The sequence below is a fragment of the Zea mays genome, chromosome 7, assembly GCF_902167145.1.
Source record: "Zea mays cultivar B73 chromosome 7, Zm-B73-REFERENCE-NAM-5.0, whole genome shotgun sequence".
NCBI classification, from domain to species: Eukaryota; Viridiplantae; Streptophyta; class Magnoliopsida; order Poales; family Poaceae; genus Zea; species Zea mays.
Genome location: NC_050102.1, coordinates 144,082,241 through 144,096,548, shown reverse-complemented (window position 1 = coordinate 144,096,548; position 14,308 = coordinate 144,082,241). Strand labels below are relative to the sequence as shown.

Below are 14,308 nucleotides of genomic sequence, written 5' to 3'. Positions count from 1 at the left end.
GGTGAGGCCTCCAACCCATCCCCACTCTCCTCAGATTCACCGATTCGCAACCGTTCTTTTCATCTCAGAGGTATATGCTTAGGTTCCTGTCTGTTTAGTTCCATCTTGCTTATTTGTTACTCCCAAATGTGGATTAGAATGGGGGGTGTCATCGAGTTTTGATAGGCTCTGAAACACCCACATGCATGCTGTGTAGAAGACAAGAGCAGAGAGACCATACTTTTTTGTTAAGATATGAGGTGTAGCGATACAATATGTCTACTAACAGAGTTTGTGTTCTTGACAGTTACTGGTATGACCTTGTCGAGACTGAAGTAAGGAGGGATAGAGCTAAAACTCTCTTGACAGTAAGTTCTAGATACCTTAGTTTTGTGCTTATGAATCTTCGCTCTTGTGCTGCTACTCTATAAACCTTAGTTTTATGCTCATGAACCGTCTCTCTTAGCCAAATACGTTTATTTTTTCTTAGACAAAAAATAAAGCCACATCGGGCTACGCGTGGGTTTATATGATTTTAAATCTTAAATCAGGTTTCAGTGATGTTTTATGTTGTTTTGATGGTTCATTCTTTCACTTATCAGTTCGAGCTGAAACCATTGTATTGTTCTTTGGTGCTCTCCCTATTCAGTAGAAACATATGAAAGTATAATTACTGATGTAGCAATAACCTCATGCTAACACAACTGACATATTGTCGTGCTCAGTCTTAATCTGATTTCAAAAACTCTAAGAATCTCCTTTTGAGTTAATATTTTATCTAATAATTGTGTGTCGTCACAACGCACGGGTATCAAAATGATGACACTGACAACGTTATTAGATGAAATTCAAGTTCAAAGACTTTAGCCTATCCTTTGAGAGAGTTTCTCGCTTTGTGATAATACAATTCCAATCAGTGTAGCAAAGAATCCAGTTTTATATTGCAAAATAAAACATATGACTGAAAATGATGACACTGACTTTAACTATGGCGACACCTAAAACTCAGCTCTGAAGATGGAAAAAAGAACAACACTAAGTAACACTAACACTGAATCTACTGACATTTTAACTATTCTTTGTTTCTTATCACGATTAAATTGGAGCATCAAACTTTAGTTTTTACAGGTGTTAGCTAAAATGCTTTGTCAAAGATATTAACAAAATATTTTGTATAAGTTATATAATACATTCTCCAGAAATTTTCAAGAAGACACTGGCAGATGCTCATTTTGTTTGCCTTTGTTACATTTTTAGTAACTTTGTCATATTATTTTTTGGTCCCATAGAAGGGCACGTGTGAGTCTTTTACATAACCTTCCTAATAAAATCCCTGACCTCGACCTTCACCTGATGCCTTCCTTTTGATAATTTCTGTAACTGTGCAGTCTGTGGCATGACAATTTCTACCATAATTCTTTAGATTTAATTCTGAACTGTGAGTCCAAGAAGTACCAAAGAAAAGGTCCAAGCTATAACATTACAAAATTTACTGATAATTTGCAGAATCATGACAATCTGGAGACAATTTTCAAACTATAACAAATCATGAATAACTATAGAATATCTTAGGGTCCAAGTCATGATCTGTAAAAGGAGAAGTATAAAAACCCTTTTTCTAAACTTATGTATGATACAATCTATGTACTAACAAGGCAAGAACAATAGAGCATGGTGGGCGGGGGGAGGCAGGAACGAGCGGCGGAGGAGGTGAAGCTCGACACCGACAAGGGTCCTTAGTGTTTTCTTGAAAATTTCTGACTGAATTATTGATAAGTATGCAGCTCAACATTCCTATATATGCATACTGGTGAATTATAGATTGTATCATACATAAGTTTAGAAAAAGGCGCTCATGACTATGTAAGCTGAATTACAACATAAATACACCTTGTTAGCAATATATGTCTTATTCCTAATAGTCAGTAGGTATGTGCCCGTTTGCTTACCTCGTTATTTTTATTATTTTCATTAGTGATCTTATGTGCCTGTTTGCTTATGTTCATTAAAACATGCATGTCTGTTTCTTGTTATACAGGTACCCTCTTCTGATCAATCGAAATAGGCAATTTGCATTGCCCTCTTCTCATCAATCGAAATACAGGTACCCTCTTCTGATCAATCGAAATAGGCAATTTGCATTGCCAACAATGAGATTATGGCCGGTTCATATGTTCATTAAAACATGCATATTTTTATTATTTTTATTAGTGATCTTACAAATGTGGATTAGAATGGCTGGACATCAAGTTTTCCTCAACGAGGGAGCTGAATTACAAAATGGCAATATATGCATACTTATTATGGATTGTTTAGAGCACTTACATAGCTGTTTGTTAGGAATGTTTCCGACCTATGTTGCAACGGCGGAGGAGGTGAAACATTATTTTGGTACAAGCTCGACACCGACACCGACACCGACAAGGCTCTATAATAGCAAATATCTTTTGCTTTCTACTTAGATGACATCTATTAAATATAAATTTGTGTACAACAATTTCCTGCCAGGTCAATGAATCTGATCAATGAAGGGTAAGTATTTCTATTTCTTAATACATTGGTTGATCATTCAGAGGTCAATGAATCTGTCCGGTAAGTCCTCCTTGATTTGTACAATCTAGAGTGGAGTGGTCCTCTAATCGGTACATTTTTTGGTAATTCCACAAAAAAAATTTGGAGTGGCCATCAGTGACTAAATGTTCTTTCTGAATTTGGATCTTTGCTAGCAAGATTATTTGCTTGCTCTTCTGCTTCCAAAAGTTCACAAAATGGATAGATAGTTCCAGTTAATCTTAGTCCATTATAGGTATGGTGATGCTTGCAAAGGCTCTATTTTCATTTGAACTACTATACACCACTTTAGGATGGGAGTCGTTTCATTGAAACATGAGTTTTTTTAATCATCAAGATTTTGGATTAAGTGTTAGTACTTAGTAGAAATGTGATCTTAGTATAAGGCTAATTACCAGTAGCAAACCGTCATGTTCAAACATACATTTTATCTTCATGTTCAAACATACATTTTAGCAAGCCCTGATAGTGGGTGACTGTGATTCTAGCAGCTGGATACAAAGTTCACCAAATCCCTGACTTTTATGTGTCGAAGAAAGGTAGGTTGTAGTGCGACATCTGCTCTGCCACGTTTCTGCTGTGGTGGTGCCGTGGTGGTGTGACTAATCATCAGAGATAAGTAGCAAACCGTCAACCACCAGGGAGACGAGCCAGGCAAGTTTATTTTCATCTCGCTATCTCCCTGATATTGGTGTCTAGATTGAAGATTATGCATCAGCGACAAGTAACGACCGCCCGGAAAGAGAGCCGGAAAAAAGGGCAGGAAATCGCCACCGCCTGCCCCTATTTGAGCAGCCGCTTGTTCCTTCCGCGTCCTCGCTGCTCCTCAATTCGATTGGCTTCGTGCCGACCTCCAGGTCAGGCAACCTTTCCTCCTCTTCAGATCGCTGTATTTATTTTTTGTTCCCTACCCCAGCACCCAGCCCGGAATCTGCAACCTCGCCAGCGGTTGCTGGGGGTTCTTCCCCTTGTTCGATTGGTTGGTTGCTTGACTGATTGGCCCGCTTACTTTGTTCCTGGTTAACCGAAATTCACTCGATTTTTTTTAAAAATCTGAAGCTCTATACTGTATGTCATAGTATATTTCTTCCCATGGCAGGTTGAGAAGGAAAGCATCGCGAGTTCGCCATACGGATGGCGGGATGGGTTCCAAAGCGCCTTTCTGTCTCACGCTCCTCTTGCTGCTCGCCGCGGCCTGTGGACCTGCAGCACATGCCCACGATGTTGGTAACAGATCGTGTTATGTTCTCATCAATCATCACTCTGGATTTGCACCGTTGAGTTGATTTACCCACTTAGGTTGTCGATTTGCACTGTAGATTACACCGTTTGCATTGTGAGAAATAGGGGATAGATATGATAGCTGCTGCAGAGTGGAGACAGCCTTGCTACAAAACCATAATCACCATCGGTCGTATTAGATATTTATAGGGCAATTATCAACACGAGTACCACCTCTCCTCTGAAACTCTGGGACTCCGGTCATATCAGCACCGTTGAGTTGATTTACCCACTTAGGCTGGGATTTGCACTGATAAGGGATAAGAAAGGATAGCTGCTGCAGAGTAGAGACAGCTTTGCTGCGAAACCATAATCACCATCGGTCGTATTAGATATTTATAGGGTACTTATCAACACGAGTACCAAACAAGCTGAAAATGAGCATGTTTATTTTCTGATCCTCCTATCCCAGTTGCTATGTACCAAATAACATAACATAACATAGGCTCGCTCATCACGGCATCCGTCCACTGCAACCCATGAAACACCCCTTCCTTATTAGTAGCACTGGATCTTTTGCCTCTAGATTGGATCATACCCAAACCCTTTAGGTCTCCTTTGGATCAAAGGATAATTTTCTGAATCCTGTATTTTCCCTGTGTTTTTGAACTAATTTCTGTGAAATTCCTATATCATTCATGTAAAATTCCTGCGATCCAAAGAAGCCCTTACTGCTTTCTCACTTGTTCTTCATCTTGCACAGTCGAGCTCCCGCATCATGGCTCAGCCTTGAAGGAACAGATTTCTTCAACCAAGATTCCTGCCCGTCTCAAGAGTGGCAGCGGACTATGCTCGGCCTGTGAAAACTTCACGAGCGAAGCCGTCACTTATCTCGGCAAGGAACAGACACAGGACAGGATCATGGAGTTCCTTCATGATGCTTGCTCCCAATCATTCTCCTTTGAACAGAAGGTGATCATCTTGAACATATTTTCTTTATTATTCTTATATATAACTAGATGTGTATGTATTGTAGAAAACTAAAACACTGTTGTGGTTGCAAGATATGCATAAACATTTTATTCCCATACTACGTGTCTATATACCGTGCTGGGAAGGTGCTGCCTGATATGAAATAGTAGTACTACGTGGGTTTATTGTAGTTTTTCTCTAACAACTTCCCTATCTCCGCAGTGTGTCGAGCTGATGGACTCTTATGCGACTCTCCTGTTTGCCAAGATCACGGAGATCAGACCGGAAGCGTTCTGCAAACGGTATGGCCTGTGCAGGGACACGACTCTTCTCTCTGGTGTGGGAAGTGACAACACGTGTGTGTTCTGCCACCATCTGCTCGATGAAATCATGTCCAAACTGAAAGATCCAGATGCGGAAGTAATAGCTCTTGCGACATTTACCGTGTTCCCCGCCATGAGTTGTCATCCTGTGTGCCTGACATTTTGGCTTGGTCGTGTTGTGTGTCTGCAGTTTGAGATAATTCAGATTCTTGTCAAGGAGTGCAATAAGATCGAAGGTCACGTCCAGCAGGTAGGCTTTTTGGCTCTTCCTCTGTCCTTGTGATTCTGTGCAAAAGGCGAGCTCGTCCTCTTCCTTAATGAGGTTCTTAAGAGTGTTTCCTCAGCTGTATTGGTTACCCTTACTACTTTGGATTTTGGAAACAGTCCGAGACCCTTATTAACAATATCATAGTTGTTGCAAAGATACTCTACTTTTTTTCATCATCTCTTCTTTACCATTCATATCTCCCAGTTGTTGCAAGGGAAAATTAACTCCAGTAATTCTTTCTTGAGGGGTAGAACAGGAGTGTCGTTCTCAGATTCAATGATTATCAAACAACATGTACTAATTATATTTTAGCAAGCTGGCAGTTGATGTGATTCTCTATGTTTACATTTTGTCAAATTGACGACAAGAGGGTTAAGTTTTAGAAGCAACTACCCTGCACTGGTTAATAATATCTGTGAGGACCCAAGTTGGTCCCAGTCCTCTTCGATTGGTGCTCTGTCCCTGTGATTTGAGGAAAGTTTCAGTACAACACATTGTATTTTGATTAGTGAATGAAGCATTTAGACGATATTGTTGCAGGTGTGCATTCTCTTTCTTACATTTGATTTAAGCTTTCTTATTTGAGCTTTATGATACTATGTACTCAATACTTGTGCTCTTCTAAGATAGGTTGAGCAGATAGTGGTTGAAAGGTCTGAAGGTTGGCATTGTGGATATTTTTGCTATCTTGCATGGATTCCCAGACAATGTGAGGACGAACCAGAAGGGCGAGTTCTGGGTGGTGATCCACTGTCGGAGAAGTATGTATCCTCGGCTAATGAGCTGCCATGTCAAGCTGAGGAAGTTTTTGCTCAGCTTCCCAATCCCTGCCAAGTACCACTACCTGATGCATATCGATAGCAAGCTCTACGCGTTGATCATCAGGGACAGCCCGATGGCCAGATGCTTCACATCATGGAGGACGACAAGGGAGAGGTGGTGAGAGTTATCATCGAAGTGGAGGGTCCGTCTGATGCCATTCATCGCTGTCTTTGACCTCGTGAAGGCGTCTTAGCCACTTCAATTTGATTGGAAATATTGTTGTTTTAAGATACGGGTCCATGGTTAATGTTGTACGCTTCTCTGAGAAGACCTGTCATTCCAATAATTTGGTTCTGGAGCAACCTGGAGCTTGTTGGGTCTATGCTTCGTCGCCGAAGGTCTTATAGGAAGAAGCGGTCTTCGGCTGAAGCTGTTTGTATAAGATGGTCGAAGGTTCCTCTTCATGAAGCTTCGGTATTACAAACCGACTTAAAGATAGAATGACCTTTTAGTCCATAAAGGTCTGAGTCAATGTTGTAAACTTTTATAAGGGGCATACTTGTAATTCCTCACAGGCTGCGTCCTGTGCCTATAAATAGTGAACAGTATTCCTTTACTGTTCACGCTTTCTGGTAATTGCAATCGCATCTTTCGGGAACCAACCTTTGCCAAGGCATAGGTATTATTGTATACAATGATTCAATATATTAAGAAAATATAATATAATTCATATATGATTTGTTTACCCTTTTATACCCTTTATTTTATGTTGTCTTATACAATCTATTGAAATTTTATTACGAAGACTTGAGCTTCGTAATTATATTCTCATCAACCTTCGTCCAAGGCTCATTATCCTCTAGGGAATAATGTTTCATGGACGAAGGACGTTAACATTTAACATTTTATGTTGCCTTGTTCTTGATTCATAGCATTTGAGAACAAGTCCCCAACATTGGCGCCCACCTCCGGTGAACTCACTTCCACTTTTTGAGCTGATGGCTTCGTTCAATGATCAAGCTGGAGCTGCTTCGGACCCGAAGCTGGTGCTCCCGATTACAGGTGGTTCGTCCTCAGAGCCAGCCAACAAGAAACAGAAGAAAGAAGCACAGAGAAGGGTACAGCATGTTGGGGTGCAAGGACCCTTCATCAAGTCAAGATGGTCTCACATTCCTATTACCTTCTCCCAAGAGGACCTTCAGCTCAAGGATTACCCACACAACGATGCCATGGTCATCTCTTGTGTTATCAAAGGATTTCTGGTCCACAATGTCTTGGTTGACACAGGTAGTGCAGCTGATATCATATTTGCTAAGGCCTTCAAACAAATGCAAGAGCCAGAAGATAAGATTCATGATGCTACACATCCTCTCTGTGGCTTCGGAGGAAGACAGATTGTAGCACTGGGCAAGATCACCATGTCAGTGACCTTCGGGTTCATCAACAACACTAGGACTGAGCAAGTTGTGTTTGACATTGTTGACATGGAATACCCCTACAATGCAATTATTGGTCGTGGCACCCTCAATGCTTTTGAAGCAATTCTTCATCCTGCTTATCTCTGCATGAAGATACCTTCAGATCAAGGACCCATCGCTATTCATGGAAGTCAGGAAGCTGCCAGAAGGGCCGAAGGAAACTGGACTGATTCAAAAGCAATCCATAACATAGATGGAGCTGAAGCTTGTGAACAATACAAATTCAGAAGAGAGAAAGCAGCTTCAGCAGATCAGCCGAAGCCTATGCTCTTGTGTGAGGACATAGCAGAGCAGAAGGTGCTGTTGGGCTCTCAATTATCCGAAGAGCAGGAGAAAACCTTAATAAGGTTTTTGTTCAACAACAAAGATGTTTTTGCATGGTCAGCCAATGATCTCTGCGGAGTAAATAGGGATGTTATTGAACACTCGCTTAATGTTGACCCATCCTTCAGACCCAGAAAGCAGAGGCTTCGAAAAATGTCTGATGATAAGGCCGAAGGTGCTCGTAACGAAGTCAAAAGACTCCTCACTGCAGGAGTTATCAGAGAAGTAAAGTACCCAGAATGGCTAGCTAACACTGTTATGGTAAAAAAGGCCAATGGCAAGTGGCGAATGTGTATCGATTTTACAGATCTTAACAAGGCTTGTCCGAAGGATGAATTCCCATTGCCAAGGATAGACTCTTTAGTTGATGCAGCAGCTTCTTCAGAGCTCATGAGTCTGTTAGACTGTTATTCAGGCTACCACCAAATCTGGATGAAGAAGGAAGATGAGCCGAAGACTAGCTTCATAACTCCAAGTGGCACATATTGCTATCTTCGGATGCCTGAGGGGCTCAAAAACGCTGGAGGAAGTTTCAGCAGAATGACTGCGAAGGTTCTCCAGTCTCAGATAGGCAGAAATGTGCTAACTTATGTTGATGACATCATTGTAAAAAGCACGAAACAGGAGAATCATATTGCTGATTTGCAGGAGACCTTCGCCAGTTTCAGGCAAGCTGGCTTAAAGTTGAATCCAGAAAAATGTGTCTTCGGAGTAAAGAAGGGGAAATTTCTTGGATGCTTGGTTTCAACAAAGGGAATTGAAGCTAATCCAAGTAAGATTGAAGCTATACTTCGGATGGAGCCACCAACTACAAGAAAGGGGGCTCAAAGATTGACAGGAAGGTTGGCATCTCTCAATAGATTCATATCCAGATCAGCAGAGAGAAACTTACCATTCTTCGAAGTGCTGAAGTCAGCCGAAGTCTTTCAATGGGGACCAATCCAGCAGAAGGCCTTTGAAGAGCTGAAACAGTATTTGATAGATCTAACAACACTAACTCCACCTACGCCAGGGGCTCCATTGTTATTATATGTGGCAGCTTCGCACTCAGCGGTAAGTGCAGCACTTGTCCAGGAGAAGCTTGATGGCCAAGTCAGGAAGCAGGTCCCAGTGTATTTTGTATCTGAAGTTCTTAGTATATCAAAGAAAAACTACACAGAATTAGAGAAGGTGTTATATGCTGTTTTGATGGCATCCAGGAAGCTTCGGCACTATTTTCAAGCTTACAACATAATTGTTCCTTCTTCACAACCTCTGAAGGATATTATGAGGAACCGAGAAGCTACTGGAAGGATTGGAAAATGGGCTGCAGAGCTCAACGAATTTTGTATTGAATATGTTCATAGATCTTCGATTCAGTCCCAGGCGTTAGCAGACTTCATTGCTGACTGGACGCCAGGGGCTCAGGAGGAAGAAACAAATAAAGACGCCGAAGCATGGACAGTGTTTTGCGATGGGTCTTGGGGAACCTTCGGAGCGGGAGCGGCTGCTGTGTTGGTTTCACCTTCCAAAGTTAAAACTTGCTATGCGGCAAAACTTGATTTTAGTTGCACAAATAACATTGCCGAGTACGAAGCCCTGCTTCTGGGTCTTCGGAAGCTAAAAGCAATGGGAATCAGAAGGGCCATACTTAAAACTGATTCCCAGGTTGTTTCGGGTCATATTGACAAGAGTTGCAAGGCTAAAGATCCGAAGCTTGAAAAATATCTGGATATGGTTCGAAGAGTTGAAGCTTCCTTCGAAGGATTTTCTGTCAAAAATATCCCTCGAGGACAAAATGAGCATGCTGATTTGCTAGCTAAGTCAGCAGCACATGGGCTGCCTTTACCTTCGGATGTGTTCTTCGAAACAATAAAGGCACCTTCAGTGGAACTTCTTGAAAGAGCAGTCCTCAATATATCTCCTGTTTATAGCGAAGATTGGAGAACTAAGATCATCTCTTACCTTCAGGGTAAATTCCTTTCAGATGACGAAGCTTATAACAGGAGGATAGAGGCAAGAGCTCGTCCATATGTCATGATAGAAGGGGAGTTGTACAAGCATGGAGTTTGTGCTCCGTTACTCAAGTGTTTATCTAGAACCGAAGGTATCGAGTTAATGAAAGAAATACATGCAGGCCTGTGTGGATCTCACATTGGATCCAGGCCGTTACTTGGAAAAATTTTCCGCCAAGGGTTTTATTGGCCGAAGGCAGCTTCGGATGCAGCGGAATTAGTTCAAAAGTGCGAAGGTTGTCAGAAATGTGCAAGAGATCAAAAACAACCTTCGTCCTTAACACAGCTCATACAACCCATTTGGCCATTGCAAAGGTGGGGCCTTGACTTGTTAGGTCCGTTACCACCGGCCCAAGGGAACCTGAGATATGTTGTAGTGGCTGTGGAATATTTTTCTAAATGGATTGAGGCAATGCCTTTAGCCACAATAACTTCGGCCACCGTCCAAAAGTTTTTCTGGCAGAATATTGTTTGTCGTTTCGGGGTACCAAAGGCTATCACTGTGGATAATGGAACACAGTTTGACTCCGAAGCTTTCAGGGATTTCTGTGATCAAATTGGTACGAAGATCCATTTTGCATCAGTCAGGCATCCGGAGTCAAACGGACTCGTTGAAAGAGCCAATGGCATTATAATGACAGGAATAATGAAGTTAATCTTCAATCAACCCAGGGGAAAGTGGCCAGATCAGTTAACCAAAGTGGTGTGGAGCCACAATACAACAACATCAAGGTCTACAGGCTTTACTCCATTCAAGTTATTATTCGGTGACGAAGCAATAACTCCGGAGGAAGCTAAAACCGGATCGATAAGAGTAGTAGCTTCGGCCGAATCAGGTTCCGAAGCTGCTTATTCTGTGGAAAAAGATGCTTTAGAAGGGATCAGGCTGCAAGCCGTGGAGAACATCAATAAATATCAAGCCGAAACAATCAAATGGCGAGATAGAAAGGTTCGGCTAAAGAATATTGAGCCAGAACACTTGGTGCTTCGGAGAGTGGCCAACCCAGAAACAGTGGGCAAGTTGCAGTTGAAATGGGATGGACCTTTCTTAGTAGCATCTTCGTCAAGACCCGGTTCATACAGATTGAAGGATATGGACGGCAACGACATTCCTAGATCTTGGAATGCGGATGAACTTCGGCGATATTATGTATAACTCGATGTAATTTTTCATATTTTTTATTTTTCTTTTCCTTTCATGGCACCCTTTTCCTTTCTGAAGGGGGAGAAAGGTTTTTAATGGGGCCATCACATGTAATTTCCTTTTTTTAGTTCTATAAGAGCAAAATCCCCCAAGGTTGTAAATGTAAAAGCTGAGAACGCACCATCGAGTGCCAAAAAGTAAAGGCGAAGAAGCTCCAAAGTCGTTCCTAAGGGAATGCAGAGCTTACAGCGAAAAGTCAACGCTGATTCCGCCAAAAGTAAAGGCGAAGAAGCTCCAAAGTCGTTCCTAAGGGAATGCAGAGCTTGCAGCGAAAAGTCAACGCTGATTCCGCCAAAAGTAAAGGCGAAGAAGCTCCAAAGTCGTTCCTAAGGGAATGCAGAGCTGAGGTGTGATTGTTTTTAAAGAAATAATGGCTATGAGTATGGCTTCGGATACGCGTTTGGACATTCATTTGCACATCACATTACATCATAGCATTTGCATTCATAAACATTCATCCAGGCATATGTAGGACAATCATCATCATGGCATAAGTGGTTGCTTCGGCAAAAAGAAAAAAAAAGAGAGAGAAAGAAAGAGCTTCGTGTACAAAAAGGAGAGCTTCGGAAAGAAGGGAAATGTTGTTTTCTATGCTTCGCTGTGTACGAAAAGAAGGGAAGGTGTTTTTTCGCCTTCGGCTCAAAAAAGAAAATTTCGTCCGCATCAAAGCACTTCTCATACATCAATGGAAGGGTAAGAATATATTACAAGGTATGAACAGAATTCATTAAAGACAAGTTTTAGTTACATTTACAAAAGTTATCTCAAAAGTTTCTTAAGTCTGTCTACAGTCTACTTGAAAGGGAAATGTGCCTTTGGGCCATTTCTAAGTATTTTGGTGATTAAGTGTCAACACAAGTGCTTAAATGTGAATCTATGCCCATGGATGAACAAAAGTGCAAATCACAAGTGAAGGTATGTTTCTAAGCCTTAGTACATTGGTTTTGTGTGCTAATATATTTGTCTAAGTGTTAGAAACAGAGAGAAGAAGAAAAGGAGAATGTTGGCGGTGTACAGCCAACAGGCTGCTTCGGTCTGGGGCACCGGACTGTCCGGTGGTGCACCGGACAGTGTCCGGTGCGCCAGGCTGCCTCGACCTGAAGGCGCCGCTCTCGGGAATTTGCCGACGGCGTACGGCTAAAATTCACCGGACTGTCCGGTGTGCACCGGACTGTCCGGTGAGCCAACGGTCGGCCGAGTCAACGGTCGGCCGCGGAATCTGCACGCGACACGTGGTCTGGCCAACGGTCGGAAGAAGGCACCGGACTGTCCGGTGCGCCAGATCTGCAACGGTCGGCAACGGTCGGCTGCGCCTGTTAAGGAAAGAAATCGGGCACCGGACAGTGTCCGGTGTGCACCGGACTATCCGGTGCGCCCGACGACAGAAGGCAGGGATGGCCTTCCAGATTTGTTCTCAACGGCTCCTAGCTGCCTTGGGGCTATAAAAGGGACCCCTAGGCGCATGGAGGAGAAAACCAAGCATTCCTTGAGCACTCTTGATCACTCACACATCAATCTTGCACACTTGTTCGACATTCTAGTGATTTGAGCTCCGTTCTAGTGTGCTAGTCTCTTGAGCTCAAGTCTGGGTCTTGTGTGTGCGTATTCGCTGTGATCTTTGTGTTGTGTGTGAGTTGCTAATCCCTCCCTTGCTCCGTGATTCTCTGTGAACATCTTTTGTAAGGGCGAGAGGCTCCAAGTTGTGGAGATTCCTCGCAAACGGGATTGAGAAAAGAAAAGCAAGAACACCATGGTATTCAAGTTGATCATTGGATCACTTGAGAGGAGTTGAGTGCAACTCTCGTCCGTTGGGACGCCACAACGTGGAGTAGGCAAGTTTTGTACTTGGCCGAACCACGGGATAACCACCGTGTCATCTCTGTGATTGATTTCTTGTGGTTATTGTGTTTTGACTCCTCTCTAGCCACTTGGCCATAATTGTGCTAACTCTTAACAAGTTTTTGTGGCTTAAGTTTTGAAGTTTTACAGGATCACCTATTCACCCCCCCTCTAGGTGCTCTCAATTGGTATCAGAGCCGTTCTCTTCAAGAAAGGGACTAACCGCCCGAAGAGATGGATCCTAAGGGAAAGGGAATCGTGATCAACGACAAGGAGAAGGAGTCCTTCGTCAACGAGCCAAAGGATGACAAGTCCAACGACTCGGGCTCAGGCCATAGACGAAAAGATGGGAAGAAGAAGAAGACAAGGCGCATCAAGGAGATTGTCTACTACGACAGCGACGAATCTTCCTCTTCCCAAAAGGACGACGACAACGACTACAGGAAGACAGTGAATTCGAACTTTTCATTTGATTATTCTCGTATTCCACAAAGTTCGAATTCGCATTTACTTTCCATTCCTCTTGGCAAACCCCCACACTTCGATGGGGAGGACTACGGATTTTGGAGTCACAAAATGCGTAGTCACTTATTCTCTCTCCATCCAAGCATATGGGAGATTGTGGAGAATGGAATGAAATTTGACAGCTCGGATAGCCCTATACTTATAAATGAACAAATCCATAGAAATGCACAAGCTACTACCGTTCTCTTAGCATCTTTGTGCAGGGAAGAGTACAATAAGGTGAGCGGCTTGGACAATGCCAAGCAGATTTGGGACACCCTCAAGATCTCTCACAAGGGCAACGACGTCACCATGCTCACCAAGATGGAGTTGGTGGAGGGCGATCTTGGGAGATTCGCTATGATAAGGGGGGAGGAGCCAACCCAAACATACAACCGGCTCAAGACCCTTGTCAACAAGATAAGGAGCTATGGAAGCACGCGATGGACGGACCACGACGTCGTCCGCCTAATGCTAAGGTCATTTACCGTTCTTGATCCTCATCTCGTGAACAATATTCGTGAGAATCCCAGGTACACGACGATGACGCCCGAAGAGGTACTCGGAAAATTCGTAAGCGGGCGGATGATGATCAAGGAGGCGAGATACGTCGATGACGCGTTGAACGGTCCAATCCACGAGCCTCAACCCATTGCTCTCAAGGCATCGAGAAGCAAGGAGGCACTACCAAGCAAGGTGGCGCAAATTGAGGCGGCCGGGCTTAATGATGAAGAAATGGCTCTCATCATTAAGCGCTTCAAGACGGCGTTAAGGGGTCGCAAGGAGCATCCCAACAAGACCAAGACGAAGGGGAAGCGCTCATGCTTCAAGTGTGGTAAGATTGGTCACTTTATCGCTAATTGTCCCGA

The 14,308-nt window shown here is 43.0% G+C and overlaps 1 long non-coding RNA gene across 1 annotated transcript; it reads left to right on the top strand.

Annotated features, from left to right (window-relative positions):
* The first annotated feature begins 5,254 nt into the window (after window positions 1-5,254).
* On the top strand, window positions 5,255-6,458 carry LOC109940865 (uncharacterized). The gene is made up of 2 exons (XR_002263581.2): window positions 5,255-5,316; window positions 5,703-6,458. It is a non-coding gene; the product is annotated as an uncharacterized lncRNA (long non-coding RNA).
* The last annotated feature ends 7,850 nt before the right edge of the window (window positions 6,459-14,308 follow it).